The 18,918-nt window shown below is 45.7% G+C and overlaps 1 non-coding gene across 1 annotated transcript; it reads left to right on the top strand.

Moving 5' to 3' along the window:
• Positions 1 to 18,684: 18,684 nt before the first annotated feature.
• trnak-cuu (transfer RNA lysine (anticodon CUU)) lies at positions 18,685 to 18,757 on the top strand. The gene has a single exon. It is a non-coding gene; the product is annotated as a tRNA-Lys (tRNA).
• Positions 18,758 to 18,918: the final 161 nt, after the last annotated feature.

The raw sequence follows: 18,918 nt of genomic DNA on the forward strand, positions 1-18,918 counted from the left end.
GGGCCGTCGGTGTGTATAAAACCGCTGTCTGGCTGTGAGGATGCTCTCTTTGGGATTGAGTTGTTCTTGGATCAGTGTTACAAGCTCCTCGTATGTCTTGGTCGTTGTCTTCACTGGTGCCAGCAAGTCCCTGACGAGTCCATAGACAGTGGGCCCACAACTGGTTAGCAGGATAGCTCTGCACTTATCAGCCAATGTGGCCGGGTTGTCACCTGCCAGGTCGTTTGCTGTGAAGAAATGGTCGAGCCTCTCCACAAAGGCTTCACAATCATCACCATCAGTGAACTGCTGCAACGTACCAAGGTTAGCCATTTTCGTGTGAAGGTCCGTAATCTCGTCGCCAATTGTTATACGTTCAGATGCTCTGATGATGAGTCCACGAGACAATGTGTCATGCTTGAACTGTAGTGACCTAAGTCCTTTACTGATAACCACAGAGTGAGGATCACACCTGGTGGCCTGCCTTTTACACTCGGCCAGGCACACCTGTACAGGTAAGCTACAAGTCTCCCACTGCAGTGCCCTCTGGTGCACACCTTGTAATAGTACAAGCAGTAACCATGAAGAACACATGAAAGGTGTCACTGTGGAACAATTTCTCTCACTCAAAGTTAGACACACGACCGTGGGCACCACGAGGTCTAGGTAGCTAGCCATTGACATTCATATATACATATATATAAATATATCGACATGTATCGTAACTGTTCCCTGCTGGTCAAGGGGTTAAGATCTGGCGCACTAACCTGGTTTCAATCCTCGATCAATGCATCGCATAAAAATAATTGAGGTCTGTGAGAAGATTAATAATTGCTGTATTCACCTTGAATACCAATACTTTCTGTGATAGACCGAGCTTACAGACTATCTGGCTTCTCCTGCCCTTTGCCAGGCACGTGTTCGGGGTTTAATCTTGTAAACTGGGTGAGTTCGCTGATCGCGGGGAGACGGTAGGAGCCTCTGTGGCCCCACTGTGAGGATGTGGAAGTGAACACAGTGGCTGGGTGATTGGTGACATTTCTGTAAAGGGCAGCGGAGGAGAAGGATTGAGAACTTTCAGTATGGGACAGAAGTTGTTTCAGGTGAGACAACATTCCCGATCAGCACAGAGGGAGCTCACTGGTCAGCTCCTCGCTGTGGGGGGACTGCTGTGCCAGAGATTTCTGTAGTGTAGTGGTTATCACGTTTGCTTTATATGTAAAAGTTCCATGGTTCGATCCTGGGTGGAAACATTATGTTTAAACTTTTTGTGGATGAACAATCGGATGCGAGTTTCGTCTCGCTGCAAATGCTGCCTGACCTGCTGAGATTTCCAGCGTTTGCTGTTTTTATTTGTTATTTATTCTTCTGGCAAAAGGGCTCCCTTATTCCTTAATTGCTTTTTATTTCACTTCAATGAATAGAAAAATTTGAGTGAGAGAAAACGGATCCACCGAGGACCTTTCGCGTGTGAGACCAACGTGATATCCGCTACACTGCAGCCAATCAAAGGGCGAGAAACCACTGAATATAAAGGATGAGCTGACAAATATCAGGGGCAGTGCAGTCTGGTCAATGTCAAACCCTCCTTTCTTATTCAGCAGTGGCATGAACGGGAGTCAGACGCCACAAAGTTCAATTAAAGACACAAATACTAGTAACACTTGCAAATCTTTTCAGTGTAAAATTATTTCACTTTATTTGAAATCCTACTGCGTTGCATCTGCAAATACTCACTGTGGGATTTTATCTTCACTACTGATTGTATTTTGTGTGCACGGTAGGAATAACCGGTGCTGATAAATTTGATAAAATTTGCCCCAGATTCGTGGTGTCATCGGCAATGAAGACTTTGAACCAGAAAGCTAAAATACAGTTAGTAAAATGTGATATGGTTTAACAGTTAACATGCAAAGCACAGGACAAATGATTGAAGTATGGAGTGTCCCTTAGTTAGCATTTGTTTGATTGTGCAAACGAAGGTGAGGGGTTAATTAATGATGCTTTCCTGTGAAAGCAAGAGAAAAGTTTTCGAACAAACCATCCGGTGACTGTCAGGTGAGCGCTGCTTGTGATACCTGGTGGGAATGGGCGGGATTTTAAAGCCCCTTGTATTGCAGAACCTTCATATAGACGAACATCTCTGAACTATTGTGGTGCAATGGCAGTGCGTCTGACGCTAGACCAAAGGGTTGTTTGTTCAAATCATGTCGGGATCACTGTTCTTTAAGCAATTGCTGTTTTACAATAACCAGACACTTGTTGCAATGTCTGTCTCACTGGTTAGCAGTGGTAGGGTTGCGGAAAGCATCCAGCAAGAAAGAAGGGATGTGTGCAGTGGTGGGACAGCAGTTATCATGGGTGACTTTAATCGACATAGTGATTGGGCTAACCACATGGTAGTAATTTGGTGGAGGAGGATTTCATGGAGTGTATTATGGATGGTTTTCTCAACCAAGAAGAGAGCTGGCCATCCTTGACTGGGTGATGTGTAATGATAAGCGACTAATTAGCAATCGATTTGTGCGAGGCCCCTTGGGGAAGAGTAACATAATATGGTAGAATTTTTCATTAAGATGGAGAGTGTCACAGTTAATTCAGAAACTTGGGTCCTGAACTTAAGGAAAGGTAACTTTGACGGTATGATGTGTGAATTGGCTGGAATAGACTGGCCAAGGATACTTAAAGGGTTGACGGTGGATAGGAAATTGCAAACATTTCAAGATCACACGGGTGACTTCAGCAATTGCACATCCCTGTCTGGAGTAAAAATAGAACGGAGAACGTTGCTCAACCGTGGCTAACAAGGGAAATTAAGGATAGTGTGAAAACCAAGGAAGAGGCAGATAAATTGCCCAGAAAAAGGAACAAACCTGAGGACTGGGAGAAATTTAGAATTCAACAGAGGAGGACTAAGGGTTTCATTAGGAGGGTGAAAATGGATTGTGAGAGGAAGCTTGCTTGTAACATGAAAACTGACAGCAAAAGCTTCTGCAGATATGTGAAGAGAATAAGATTAGTGAAGACAACTGTAGGTCCCTTGCAATCGGATTCAGGTGAATTTATAATGGGGAACAAAGAAATGGCAGACCAATTGAACAAATACTTCAGTTTTGTCTTCACGAAGGAAGACACGAATAACCTTCCAAAAGTACTAGGGGACCGAGGGTCTAGTGAGAATGAGAAACTGAAGGATATCCTTATGAGGTGGGAAATTGATGGTATTGAAGGATGATAAATCCCTGGGGCCTGATAGTCTACATCCAAGAGTACTTAAGGAAGTCGCCCTAGAAATGGTGGATGCATTGGTGCTCATTTTCCAACAGTCTATTGACTCGGGATCAGTTCCTATGGACTGGAGGTTAGCTAATGTAAAACCACATTTTAAGAAGGGAGGAGAGAGAAAGCGAGTAATTATAGACCGGTTAGCCTGACATCAGTCATGGGGAAAATGTTGGAATCAATTATTAAGGATGAAACAGCAGCGCATTTGGAAAGCAGTGACAAGATTGGTCCAAGTCAGCATGGATTTATGAAAGGGATGGATGTATGCTTGACAAATCTTCTGGAATTTTTGAGGATGTAACTAGGAGAGTGGACAAGGGAGAACCAGTGGATGTGGTGTATTTGGACTTTCAAAATGCTTTTGACAAGGGTCCACACAAGAGATTGGTGTGCAAAATCAAAGCACATGGTATTGGGGGTAATATACTGACGTGGATGGAGAACTAGTTGGAAGACAGGAAGCAGAGAGTCGGGATAAAAGGGTCCTTTTCAAAATGGCAGGCAGTGACTTGTGGAGTGCCGCAGGGCTCAGTGCTGGGACCCCAGCTCTTTACAATGTACATCAATGATTTGGATGAAGGAATTGAGTGTAATATCTCCATGTTTGCAGATGACACTAAACTGGGTGGCGGTGTGAGCTGTGAGGGGGACGCTAAGAGACTGCAGGGTGACTTGAACAGGTTAGCTTAGTGGGCAAATTCATGGCAGATGCAGTATAATGTGGATAAATGTGAGGTTATCCAATTTGGTGGCAAAAACGTGAAGACAGAATATTATCTGAATGGTGGCAGATTAGGAAAAGGGGAGGTGCAATGAGTCATGGTTCATCAGTCACTGAAAGTTGGCAGACAGGTACAGCAGGCAGGAAAAAGGTAAATGGTGTAGTGGCCTTCATAGCTAGGTGATTTGAGTATTGGAGCAGGGAAGTCTTACTGCAGTTGTACAGGGCCTTGGTGAGGCCTCACCTGGAATATTGTTTTCAATTTTGGTCTCCTAATCTGAGGAAGGACGTTCTTGCTATTGAGGGAGTTCAGCGAAGGTTCAGCAGACTGATTCCCGGGATGGTTGGACTGACATCTGAGGAGAGATTGGATCAATTGGGTCTTTATACATTGGAGTTTAGAAGGATGAGAGGGGATCTCATCGAAACATACAAGATTATCATGGGACAGGACTGGGTAGATGTGGGTAGATTGTACCCGATGTTGGAGAAGTTGGAGCAGGCTCGAGGTAAAGATGACCCACTCCTGTTCCTAATTCTTATATTCTTCTGTTCTTATAGCAATTCTGGAATAATAACATTGAAACCAAATGTGACCTGACACCCAGAAAGAAGTGTTAAGGCAGAAGGTTAAATGCTGCATCCCTTTCAGCAAAAAAATCCGTTCACAAACATTTCTCTGACCGAAACGGCACAAAACAAAAATGTTCCTTTCAAAGTCATTAAACTCCCGAATTTCCGTGCCCTGCGAATCTCCTGAATCAGATGCCTCTAGTTTTGCCGACTCAATCCATTTCCATTTGCAATGTTCTGCTTGCACCCACACGATGAAATGTGCCACTAACTTATCGAATCATGGAATGGTTACAGCACGGAAGGCCATTCGGCCCGTCGAGACCGTACCGACTCTCAGCGAGTCCCACTCCCCCGCCCTTTCCTCATAGCCCTGCAATTGTTTTTCCTTCAGACACTTATCCAATTCCCATCTGAAAGATAAGATTGAGTCTGTCTCCACCGCCCTTTCAAGCCGTGCATTCCAGATCCTAACCACACGCTGCTAAATGGCCAGCTCCTGTTCCTATGTTTAAAACCTGGGAAACACGAGATCAATTCCTGCCACACTCACAGCCTTCCGAAATATAGCACCTTAATTCTATTCTCTTAAAACCAGCTCCTGAAGTATCGGCCAGCTGTGTAGGATAAAGCTCTGGTTATGTTCCTAGCATTGTGTCAATCGCAGTGTTTTTGTAGTGTAGTGGTTATCACGTTCGCCGAACACGCGAAAAGTCCCCCGTTCGTAACCGGGTAGAAATATTTTGAACATTGTTCAATTAAATATTAGAAAAAATGGAATAATTGACATTAATGGTTCAATATTAACAAAGTTGGTGTTTGTTTCTGCTGATGTTAATAACCCTTCAACTAGGCTGGAGTTTAATTTTTTGATATTTCAAATAACAGTGTTGATATTTAATGTCTCCATGATAAGAGAGACTGTTTGATTTTCTGTTTCTGACTGCTCCATTTTTGATCTGGGCGGAGGAGCGGTGAGAGATCAGGGCCCAGGAGCGTCGTGATCGGGGCTCAGGAGAGGCGAGAGCCCAGGATCAGCACGGGCCAGCCCACACTGCGATCTATGGATAGTCGGCGCATTTGTACACACTACGTCCATGCAGCAGAGCTTGGTCTCTGGTCGTCTTGTGTAATCCTTGCCACTGGACCAAGACGTAGCTCTGTCAAGCTCGTGTGGTGGTTGGTATGCAACGGTTACCCCACGTTAAAACAATCCACCCACAGGCATCTTCCCCCCTTCAGCATGTAGCTCTGGACCTAGATTGTCAGGTCCCTCATCGAAACACCTGTAAACTTATCCCTTTTTAGTCTGGAAACAAGTCATCCTCGATACGAGGGACTGCTTAATACTATACTATTTACAAAATGCAGTGTCTCACAGCCCTGTTAAATTGGCTGGTTTCTCTGTACAGTTCTGTACACACTCAAACTCTACACAGTGTCTCTCACTCCCTCCCGTTTACAGCCCTGACGGTGTAGAAAGCCCCTCTCAAAGCTGCACGTTCCGGCTGCATTCAGTTGAGTTGGGAGAGATTAATAAAGGATCCTGCATCTCCGCCTCGCTTCACAACAGCAGATCGAAGCCGCAAACAACCCATCGACTAATCGCTCGTCCCCAGCTCCAGAGTGAGTGAGGCCGGGACTGTCATGTATTCAACCAGCATTGTAACCCATGTATAATCTGACCGATGTTGTACACTGTGAGAACAATGACCACTAGGTGGTGAACTTGTGGGAGACACTCCTAACCTGGACCTTCAGGTATAAAAGGGGAAGCTCCACCCACTTCCATCACTTGAGTGCTCAGGAATAAAGGACAGGTCATAGACTGACATTCTCTGAAGCATGGGCCTCGTGTGCATTTACACCATATAGTAAGGACGTATTAATGGCGACGAGAAACTTGGATTTAAACCACGCGAGCATGGCCACTAGCAGAACAGACGAGAGGTACTGTGTTAAGCAATGGTTGGGACAGAGATTCAACATTGTTAAAGCATCACACAGTTCTCCAGGCAGCCAAGGGGAGTCAGGCATGCCCCAATATGTAGCCGAACCCAGAGCGGGAGTTCGACAGAGACAATGGCTAGTGCTGTTGGGGAGGATTTAAACTAATATGGCAGGGGGATGGGAACCAATGCAGGGAGACAGAGGGAAACAAAAAGGAGACAAAAGCAAAAGACAGAAAGGAGATGAGGAAAGGTGGAGGGCAGAGAAACCCAAGGCAAAAAACAAAAAGCGCCACTGTACAGCAAAATTCTAAAAGGACAAAGGGTGTTAATAAAACAAGCCTGAAGGCTTTGTGTCTGAATGCAAGGAGTATCCGCAATAAGGTGGATGAATTAATTGTGCAAATAGATGTTAACAAATATGATGTGATTGGGATTACGGAGACGTGGCTCCAGGATGATCAGGGCTGGGAACTCAACATTCAGGGGTATTCAACATTCAGGAAGGATAGAATAAAAGGAAAAGGAGGTGGGGTAGCATTGCTGGTTAAAGAGGAGATTAATGCAATAGTTAGGAAAGACATTAGCTTGGATGATGTGGAATCTATATGGGTAGAGCTGCAGAACACCAAAGGGCAAAAAACGTTAGTAGGAGTTGTGTACAGACCTCCAAACAGTAATAGGGATGTTGGGGAGGGCATCAAACAGGAAATTAGGGGTGCATGCAATAAAGGTGTAGCAGTTATAATGGGTGACTTTAATATGCACATAGATTGGGCTAGCCAAACTGGAAGCAATACGGTGGAGGAGGATTTCCTGGAGTGCATAAGGGATTGTTTTCTAGACCAATATGTTGAGGAACCAACTAGGGGGGAGGCCATCTTAGACTGGGTGTTGTGTAATGAGAGAGGATTAATTAGCAATCTCATTGTGCGAGGCCCCTTGGGGAAGAGTGACCATAATATGGTGGAATTCTGCATTAGGATGGAGAATGAAACAGTAATTTCAGAGACCATGGTCCAGAACTTAAAGAAGGGTAACTTTGAAGGTATGAGGCGTGAATTGGCTAGGATAGATTGGCGAATGATACTTAGGGGGTTGACTGTGGATGGGCAATGGCAGACATTTAGAGACCGCATGGATGAAGTACAACAATTGTACATTCCTGTCTGGCGTAAAAATAAAAAGGGGAAGGTGGCTCAACCGTGGCTATCTAGGGAAATCAGGGATAGTATTAAAGCCAAGGAAGTGGCATACAAATTGGCCAGAAATAGCAGTGAACCTGGGGACTGGGAGAAATTTAGAACTCAGCAGAGGAGGACAAAGGGTTTGATTAGGACAGGGAAAATGGAGTACGAGAAGAAGCTTGCAGGGAACATTAAGGCGGATTGCAAAAGTTTCTATAGGTATGTAAAGAGAAAAAGGTTGGTGAAGACAAACGTAGGTCCACTGCAGTCAGAATCAGGGGAAGTCATAACGGGGAACAAAGAAATGGCGGACCAATTGAACAAGTACTTTGGTTCGGTATTCACTAAGGAGGATACAAACAACCTTCCGGATATAAAAGGGGTCAGAGGGTCTAGTAAGGAGGGGGAACTGAGGGAAATCTTTATTAGTCGGGAAATTGTTTTGGGGAAATTGATGGGATTAAAGGCCGATAAATCCCCAGGGCCTGATGGATTGCATCCTAGAGTACTTAAGGAGGTGGCCTTGGAAATAGCGGATGCATTGACAGTCATTTTCCAACATTCCATTGACTCTGGATCAGTTCCTATGGAGTGGAGGGTAGCCAATGTAACCCCACTTTTTAAAAAAGGAGGGAGAGAGAAAACAGGGAATTATAGACCGGTCAGCCTGACCTCAGTAGTGGGTAAAATGATGGAATCAATTATTAAGGATGTCATAGCAGTGCATCTGGAAAATGGTGACATGATAGGTCCAAGTCAGCATGGATTTGTGAAAGGGAAATCATGCTTGACAAATCTTCTGGAATTTTTTGAGGATGTTTCCAGTAAAGTGGACAAAGGAGAACCAGTTGATGTGGTATATTTGGACTTTCAGAAGGCTTTCGACAAGGTCCCACACAAGAGATTAATGTGCAAAGTTAAAGCACATGGGATTGGGGGTAGTGTGCTGATGTGGATTGAGAACTGGTTGTCAGACAGGAAGCAAAGAGTAGGAGTAAACGGGTACTTTTCAGAATGGCAGGCAGTGACTAGTGGAGTGCCGCAAGGTTCTGTGCTGGGGCCCCAGCTGTTTACATTGTACATTAATGATTTAGACGAGGGGATTAAATGCAGTATCTCCAAATTTGCAGATGATACTAAGTTGGGTGGCAGTGTGAGCTGCGAGGAGGATGCTATTAGGCTGCAGAGTGACTTGGATAGGTTAGGTGAGTGGGCAAATGCATGGCAGATGAAGTATAATGTGGATAAATGTGAGGTTATCCACTTTGGTGGTAAAAACAGAGAGACAGACTATTATCTGAATGGTGACAGATTAGGAAAAGGGAAGGTGCAACGAGACCTGGGTGTCATGGTACATCAGTCATTGAAGGTTGGCATGCAGGTACAGCAGGCGGTTAAGAAAGCAAATGGCATGTTGGCCTTCATAGCGAGGGGTTTTGAATACAGGGGCAGGGAGGTGTTGCTACAGTTGTACAGGGCCTTGGTGAGGCCACACCTGGAGTATTGTGTACAGTTTTGGTCTCCTAACTTGAGGAAGGACATTCTTGCTATTGAGGGAGTGCAGCGAAGGTTCACCAGACTGATTCCCGGGATGGCGGGACTGACCTATCAAGAAAGATTGGATCAACTGGGCTTGTATTCACTGGAATTCAGAAGAATGAGAGGGGATCTCATAGAAACGTTTAAAATTCTGACGGGTTTAGACAGGTTAGATGCAGAAAGAATGTTCCCAATGTTGGGGAAGTCCAGAACCAGGGGTCACAGTCTGAGGATAAGGGGTAAGCCATTTAGGACCGAGATGAGGAGAAACTTCTTCACCCAGAGAGTGGTGAACCTGTGGAATTCTCTACCACAGAAAGTAGTTGAGGCCAATTCACTAAATATATTCAAAAGGGAGTTAGATGAAGTCCTTACTACTCGGGGGATCAAGGGTTATGGCGAGAAAGCAGGAAGGGGGTACTGAAGTTTCATGTTCAGCCATGAACTCATTGAATGGCGGTGCAGGCTAGAAGGGCTGAATGGCCTACTCCTGCACCTATTTTCTATGAACGTCAATCACGTCATTGCAAGGGACAATGCGGCCAGTGATAGGGCCATCAACACCTGTTAATGGTGCACTCAAGGACAATCCCGGGTCAGTCAGTGACGATCGACTGGCAAGAGACCTTTTGTTTCCAACAGCAGCTCATGTTGGAGGCGTGGAGGCACACACTCAGCCGGAGTTTGCAGAGATGAGCAAAATACCTGCAGAAATTGCAGAAATGGACACTGGGGGAAATCGCTTGAAGGTGAAGTTCAGTGAGTTCATGTGGAGCACGTGTACAGTTCATAAACCAGGACGCCACCGATAATGATGAAAGTGCTCCTCAATGGCATCCCAGTATCAGTGGAGCTACACACGTGGGCCAGCCAATCCCTGATGGGTATCAAATAGTTCGAAAAGTTGTGGGCGTCCAAGGCCAGGAACCAAAATTATTGCCGATTGACGCACAGCTACGAATGTACACAAAGGAGATCATTCAGGTGCGAGGCAGCGCCACGGTAGTCGTGACCCACAAAGTTGGCTTGCTGTCATGAACGGGAAATGGGGCGATCTCAATGCAATTTCCTCTGTGGAGCGAGTATCATGCTCACAGATCCTCGACAAATTTGACTCATTATTTCAACCCGGCATTGGCACTTTCATGGGGGCCAAGGTAGTGATTCACATAAACCCGGACGCCAGGCCAGTATACTACAGTGCCAGGGCGGAGCCGTCTGTGATGCGGGAAAAGATAGAAGGCGAATTGGACCGCCTGCTAAGGGAAGGCATCATCGCGCCAGTTGAATTCAGTGACTGAGCGAGCCCGATTGTGCCGCTGCTCAAGACGGATGGGTCGGTCAGGATATGTGGTGATTACAAGGCAACCATCAATCGGGTGTCACTCCAAGACCAGTCCCCGCTACTGAGAGCGGAGGATCTATTTGCGACGCTATCCGGTGGCAAACTTTTTTCAAAATTAGACCTGACTTCAGCTTACATGACCCAGGAGCTGGCGAATGAGTCGAAGATGCTGACCACCATCACGACACACAAGGGGTAGTTTGAGTACAACAGATGTCCGTTCGGGATTCGCTCGGTTGCCGCGATCTTCCAATGAAATATGAAAAGCCTCCTCAAGTCGATTCCAGGGACGGTTATTTTTCAGGACGACATCCTCATTACGGGTTACGATACTGAAGAACACCTCTACAACCTGGAGGAGGTGCTACGCAGACTGGACCGGAGAGGGCTGCGACGAAAAAAGGCAAAATGCGTCTTCATAGCTCCAGAGGTAGAATTCCTGTGAAGGAAGGTAGCAGCAGACGGGATCAGCCCTACTGCCTCCAAAACGGAAGCGATCCAGAGAGCACCCAGACCCCGTAACACGACGGAGCTGCATTCGCTCCTGTGGCTCCTGAACTATTTTGGTAACTTTCTTCCCAAATTGAGCAAGCTGCTAGAGCCGCTACACGTGCTCCTACGCAAAGGTCGCGAATGTGTCTGGGGGGACAGCCAGGAAAGGAATTTTAATAGAGCTCGCAATTTGTTATGTTCCAACACTCTGTTAACGCTATATGACCTATGTAAGAAACTTGTCTAACGATGCGTCGTCCTATGGAGTCGGGTGTGTGTTGCAGCATTTCACTGCCAAGTGTCAGTTACAGCCGGTAGCTTAGGCCTCCAGAAGTCTGTCCCAGGCAGAAAGGGGCTACGGGATGGTAGAAAAGAAGGCGCTCGCATGTGTATATGCAGTAAAGAAAATGCACCAATACCTGTTTGGCAGGAAATTTGAGCTGGAGCCAGATCACAAACCCCTAACGTCCCTTTTGGCCGACAACAAGGCCATAAATGCAAATGCATCGGCCCGCATACAGAGGTGGGCACTCACGTTAGCCGCCTATGACTACACAATTCGGCACAGACCGGGCACCGAAAACTGCGTCGATGCATTCAGCAGGCTCCCACTAGCCACCACTGAGGGGGCTACCGAGCATGGTGCTGAGATGGTCATGGCTGTTGAAGCTTTCGGAAGTGAAGGCTCACCCGTGACAGCCCGTCAGATTAAAGTCTGGAGAAATAGAGACCCGCTATTGTCTCCAGTCAAGAAATGTGTCCTGAATGGGGACTGGGCAGCCACGTACAGGGCATATCGAGAGGAAGTTAAACTATTTCAAAGGCGCAGTGATGAACTCTCGATATAGGCCGATTGCCTACTGTGGGGAAACCGCGTAGAAACCAGATGGGCAGAGAGGTGTTCATCAGAGAACTCCACAATGAGCACCCGGGCATTGTCATGAGGAAGGCAATTGCCAAGTCACACATTTGGTGTCCAGGGAAAGACGCAGATCTGGAACTTTGTGTTCGCAGGTACAACACGTTTGCCCAGCTGGGTAATGCGCCCAGGGAAGCACCCCTTAGCCCCTAGTCCTGGCCCACCGAGCCTTGGGCACGCATCCATGAGGACTACGCAGGTCCTTTCAAAAATGTTTTTGGTTGTAGTAGAAGCCTACTCCATAAGAAACATAAGATACTTAAGAATTAGGAACAGGAGTAGACCATCTACCCCCTTGAGCCTGCTCCACCATTCAACAAGATCATGGCTGATCTGGCCGTGCACTCAGCTCCACTTACCCACCCGCTCCCCGTAACCCTTAATTCCCTTAGTTGTTTAACATCTATCTATCTGTGACTTGAATACATTCAATGATCTCGCCTCAACTGCTTCCTTGGGCAGATAATTCCACAGATTCACAAACCTCTGGGAGAAGAAATTGCTTCTCAACTCGGTTCTAAATTGGCTCCCCCGTGTTTTGAGGCTGTGCCCCCTAGTTCTAGTCTCCCCTACCAGTGGAAACAACATCTCTGTCTCGATCTTGTCTATCCGTTTCATTATTTTAAATGTTTCTCTAAGATCACCCCTCATCCTTCTAAACTCCACCGAGTAAAGGCCCAGTCTCCACAATCTATCATAATAAGGTAACCCCCTCATCTGCGGAATCATCCGAGTGAATCGTCTCTGTATCCCCTCCAAAGCCAATATATCCTTCCTTAAGTAAGGTGACCAAAACTGCACGTAGTACTCCAGGTGCGGCCTCACCAATACCCTATAAAGTTGCAGCAGGACCTACCTGCTGTTGTACTCCATCCCTCTCGCAATGAAGGCGAACATTCCATTCACCTTCCTGATTACCTGCTGCACCTGCAAACTAACTTTTGGGGATTCATGCAAAAGGAACTCAAAAGAGTTTCATGCAAAAGGACCCCCAGGTCCCTCTTCACTGCAGCATGTTGTAATTTCTCCCTATTCAAATAATATTCCCTTTTACTGTCTTTTTCCCAAGGTGGATGACCTCACACTTTCCGACAATGTATTTCATCTGCCAAACCTTAGCCCATTCGCTTAACCTATACAAAACTCTTTGCAGCCTCTCTGTGTCCTCTACACAACCCGCTTTCCCACTAATCTTTGTGTCATCTGCAAATTATTTTACACTACACTCTGTCCCCTCTTCCAGGTCATCTATGTATGTTGCAAACAGTTGTGGTCCCAGCACCAATCCCTGTGGCACACCACTAACCACCGATTTCCAACCTGAAAGCACCCATTTATCCCTACTCTCTGCTTTCTGTTCGCCAGCCAAATCTCGATCCATGCTAATACATATCCTCTGACTCCGCACACCTCTATCTTCGGAAATAACCTTTTGTGTGGTACCTTATCGAATGCCTTTTGGAAATCTAAATACATCACATCCATCGGTATACCTCTATCCGCCATGCTCGTTATATCCTCAAAGAATTCCAATAAATTAGTTAAACATGATTTCCCCTTCATGAATCCATGCTGTGTCTGCTTGATTGCACTAAGCCTATCTAGATGTCCCGCTATTTCTTCCTTCATGATAGTTTCAAACATTTTCCCCGCTACAGATGTTGAACTAACCGGCCTATTGTTACCTGCATTTTGTCTGCCCCCTTTTTTAAACAGAGGCGTTACATTAGCTGCTTTCCAATCCGCTGGTACCTCCCCAGAGTCCAGAGAAGTTTGGAAGATTATAACGAATGCATCTGCAAAAACTTCCGCCATCTCTTTTAATACCCTGGGATGCATTTCATCAGGACCAAGGAACTTGTCTACCTTGAGTCCCATTAGCCTGTCCAGCACTACCCGCCTAGTGATAGTGATTGTCTCAAGGTCCTCCCTTCCCACATTCCTGTGACCAGCAATTTCTGGCATGGTTTTTGTGTCTTCCACTGTGAAGACCGAAGCAAAATAATTGTTTAAGATCTCAGTCATTTCCACATTTCCCATTATTAAATCCCCCTTCTCATCTTCTGAGGGACCAACATTTACTTTAGTCACTCTTTGCCGTTTTATATATCGGTAAAAGCTTTTACGATCTGTTTTTATGTTTTGCACAATTTTAATTTCGTAATCTATCTTTCCTTTCTTTATTGCTTTCTTAGTCATTGTTTGCTGTCGTTTAAAATTTTCCCAATCTTCTAGTTTCCCACGAACCTTGGCCACATTATACGCATTGGTTTTTAATTTGACACTCTCCTTTATTTCCTTCGTTATCCACGGCAAGTTATCCCTTCTCTTACTGCCCTTCTTTTTCATGGAATATATTTTTGTTGTGCACTGTGAAAGAGCTCCTTTAAAGTCCTCTGCTGTACCTCAATTGTGCCACCGTTTAGTCTGTCTTCCCAGTCTACTTTCGCCAACACTGCCCTCATCCCACCAAAGTCCCCTTTGTTTAAGCATTGTATGCTCGTTTGCGACACTACTTCCTCACTCTCAATCTATATTACAAATTCAACCACACTGTGATCACTCATTCCGAGAGATATTTTACGAGGAGATCGTTTCTAATTCCTGTCTCATTGCGCAGGACCAGATCTAAGATAGCTTGCTCCCTTGTAGGTTCTGTAACATATTGTTCTCAGAATCAATCCTGTATGCATTCTATGAATTCATCCTCCAGGCTACCCCGTGCGATTTGATTTGACCAATGTAGGTTAAAATCCCCCAAGATTACTGCCGTTCCTTTTTCACATGCCTCCATTATTCCCTTGATTATTGCCCACCCCACCGTCAAGTTATTATTTGGGCGCCTATAAACTACACCCACCAGTGACTTTTTCCTCTTACTATCTCTCATCTCCACCCACAATGATTCAACATTTTGTTCATTAGAGCCAATATCATTTCTCACAACTGCCCTGATATCATCCTTTATTAACAGAGCTACGCCACCTCCTTTCCCTTCTTGTCTATCTTTCCGATTTGTCAGCTACCCCTGTATGTTTAATTCCCAGTCTTCGCCACCCTGCAACCACGTTTCTGTAATGGCCACCAAATCATACCCATTTGTCATGATTTGTGCCGTCAAATCATTTACTTTATTTTGAATGCTGCGTGCGTTTAGGTAAAGTATTTAAGACTAGTTTTAATCCATGATTTTTAGTTTTGACCCCTCCTGCAGCCCCTTTATATTCATACATATTGTCCCTTCCTATTACCTTGTGGTTTACACTTACCCCAGTGCTACTCTGCTCTGTTGCCTACTGCCTTTTGCATTCTTTCTTGGCGTCCTGTTTCTCTGCGCTCTCGCCCACTCTAACTAGCTCAGAGCCCTCTCCTGCTTTCTGAATACTCCTCGCATTGAGGCATCTAGCTTTCAGTCTTGCCTTTTTATTACACTTTGACCCTTTAGAATTTTGATGTACAGTGGCTATTTTTGGTTTTTGCCTTGGGTTTCTCTGCCCTCCACTTTTACTCATCTCCTTTCTGTCTTTTGTATCTGTCTCCATTTGTTTCCCACTTTCTCCCTGCATTGGTTCCCATCCCCCTGCCATATTAGTTTAACTCCTCCCCAACAGCACTAGCAAACACTCCCCCCTAAGGACTTTGGTTCCGGACCTGCACAGGTACAGACCGTCTGGTTTGTACTGGTCCCACCTCCCCCAGAACCGGTTCCAATGCCCCAGGAATTTGAATCCCTCCCTGCTGCACCACTGCTCAAGCCACGTATTAATCTGAGCTATCCTGCGATTCCGACTCTGACTAGCACGTGGCATTGGTAGCAATCCCGATATACTACTTTTGAGGTCCTACTTTTTAATTCAGCATCTAGCTCCTTAAATTCATCTCGTAGGATCTCATCCCTTTTTTTACCTAAATCTTTGGTAACAATGTGCACCACGACAACTGGCTGTTCTCCCTCCCTTTTCAGAATGTCCTGCACCCGCTCCGAGATATCCTTGACCCTTGCACCAGGGAGGCAACAGACCATCCTGGAGTCTCGGTTGCGGCCGCAGAAACGCCTATCTATTCCCCTTACAATCGAATTCCCTATCACTATCGCTGTCCCATTCTTTTTCCTGCCCTTCTGTGCAGCAGAGCCAGCCACGGTGCCATGAACTTGGCTGCTGCTGCACTCCCCTGATGAGTCATCCCCCTGAACAGTACTCAATGTGAGGACAACGTGATATCTGCTACACTGCAGCCCATCAAAGGGCGAGAAACCACTGAATATAAAGGATGAGCTCACAAATATCAGGAGCAGTGCAGTCTGGTCAATGTCAAACCCTCCTTTCTTATTCAGCAGTGGCATGAATGGTAGTCAGACACCACAAAGTTTAATTAAAGACCCAAATACAAGCAACACTTGCAATACTTTTCAGTGTAAAATTCTTTCACTTTATTTGAAATGCTACTGCGTTGAATCTGAAAATACGCATGGTGGGATTTTATCTTCACGACTGATTGTATTTTGTGTGCATGGTACGAATAACCGGTGCTGTTAAATTTGATAAAAGTTGCCACAGATTCGTGGTGTCATCGGCAATGAAGATTTTGAACCAGAAAGCTATAACACAGTGAGTAAAATGGGATATGGTTTTCGAGTTAAGATGCAAAGCACAGGACAAATGATTGAAGTATGAACTGTTCCTGAGTTAGCATTTGTTTGATTGTGCAAAAGATGGTGAGGGGTTAATTAATGATGGTTTCCCGTGAAAGCAAAGGAAACGTTTAAGAAGAAACCATACGGTGCCTGTCAGGGGAGCGCTGCTTGTGATACCTGGTGGGAATGGGCGGAGATTTTAAAGCCCATTGTATTACAGAACCTTCATATAGACGAACATCTCCTGCTCACTGTTTAGGTCTCATGGTGCAACGGTAGTGTGTCTGACTCCAGATCCGAAGATTACGTGTCCAAATCACGTCGTGGTCACTGTTCTTTTGGATATTGTTCTTCCAGAATTAATATTTCCTTTGCTGTTTGGCAATAACCAGACTCTTGCTCCAAGGTCTGTCTCACTGTGTCCAAGGTCTTAGGCAGAGATTTTTTTTTTCATTTAAAAAAATACTTTATTCAGATAAAAATTTGTACAGTACATTCAAAAGCAGTTCAGTACATTTAGCTGCGGTCAGTAATCCCATGCACGACATTTGCGTGCTGACGGCAGTTCTGGTCGATGTATTCCCTTGCTTTTCAGTTCCAGTACAATTCGGTACAATACGGGACACCTTGTAGTACATTCAAAAAATTACATCACTCGTGTCACTATACAGTACATGGAATGGGTGACGGAACATTAAACATTTTTTCAACGTGCATCACGAAACAGACCTTACATTGTACATCGCACTACATAGGTGTTTACAGATCATGGCATTCCATGCACACAATAGAGAAGTTACAAATACGGCCCGAGCGGAGTTTTATTCTGATTCCTGCCCCGTGGTTTACCGTGTCAGAAGGGCTTTAAACTGTGGCCCTTCCCCACCCTGCCTTTGCGGCAACTACATCAATTTTAAGTGTGTCCCTCAGCACGTAATCCTGATTCTTGGATTGTGCCAGTCTGCAACACGCAGACGTGGACACCTCCTTGCTCTGGAAGACCAGCAAGTTTCGGCAAGACCAAAGAGCATCTTTGACTGAATTGATGGCACTCCAGCAGCAGGTGATGTCTGTCTCGGTGTGTGTCGCTGGGAACAGCCCGGAGAGCACAGAGTCCTGTGTTACGGATCTGCTCGATGTGAACCTCGACACAACCACTGCATCTCTATCCAAACCAGGTTCCCTGATGGTCTCGTGGTTAGGATTTAGTGCTTTCAACGCCACGGCACGGGTTCGGTTCCCGGTCAGGGAAATTGTACTTTTAATTCAAAACCTTATAAAAAAATAGTTCATCTATTTTACACATCATTATGCATCTCCTGTGTAAAAAAAAAAGAAGCATTGATTTAAACATCATTAATTAATACATAACATTCTATTGTTATATGATATATTTTGCTCTGAGCATATGAGGAACTTTTCTCCCGATCCCATTGGGTTTAATTCTGGTAATCTCGTGCTGAAAGTGGAGATGTTTCCGCAGTGTACCGCAAATCATAGACACCATCAGAGGCAGTCTCTCGGGAGCGAGGAGGACTTGCTTCCATCCCAAAGTGAGTCCCTTGATGGCTGAACATTCCGATACGAGAGCCACAGACCCTGTTACAGGTGGGACAGACATACGTCGAGGGAAGGGGTCGGTGGGACTGGTTTGCCGCGTGCTCCTTCCGCTGCCTGCGCTTGGTCTCTTCATGCTCCTTGCATCTAGAGTCAAAGAGCTCAACGCTCTCCCAGAAGGACTTTCTCCACATCGGGCGGTCTGCGGCCAGGGTCTCCCAGGTGTCAGTGGTGATGTCGCACTTTACCAGGGAGGCTTTGAGGGTGTCCTTATAACGTTTCCGCCGTCCTCCTTTGGCTCGTTTACCCTGATGGAGCTCTGCATAAAGACGTAAACATAAACACGTAAGGATTAGGGGCCGGAGTTGGCCATTCGGCCACTCGAGCCTGGTCCACCATTCAAGAAGATCCTGGCAGTTCTTCAGCAGCAAGTTTAAACATCTGGGGCGGAGCCAACAGGCGCCTGGCTGCAATGAGTGATAAAAACCTGCTTTGAACGGAAGCCTGGCTAGCTCAGTCGGTAGAGCATGAGACTCTTAATCTCAGGGTCGTGGGTTCGAGACCCAGGTTGGGCGATTTCTTTTCATTTAATGTTGCTTTAATGGAAAACCTCTGACCGAAACGGCACAAAACAAAAATGTTGCTTTCAAAGTCATTAAACTCCGAAATTTCCATGCCCCGCGAATCTCCTGAATCAGATGCCTCTAGTTTTGGCGACTCAATCCATGTCCCTTTG

Source organism: Pristiophorus japonicus, unplaced genomic scaffold, assembly GCF_044704955.1.
Source record: "Pristiophorus japonicus isolate sPriJap1 unplaced genomic scaffold, sPriJap1.hap1 HAP1_SCAFFOLD_315, whole genome shotgun sequence".
Lineage (NCBI taxonomy): Eukaryota > Metazoa > Chordata > Chondrichthyes > Pristiophoridae > Pristiophorus > Pristiophorus japonicus.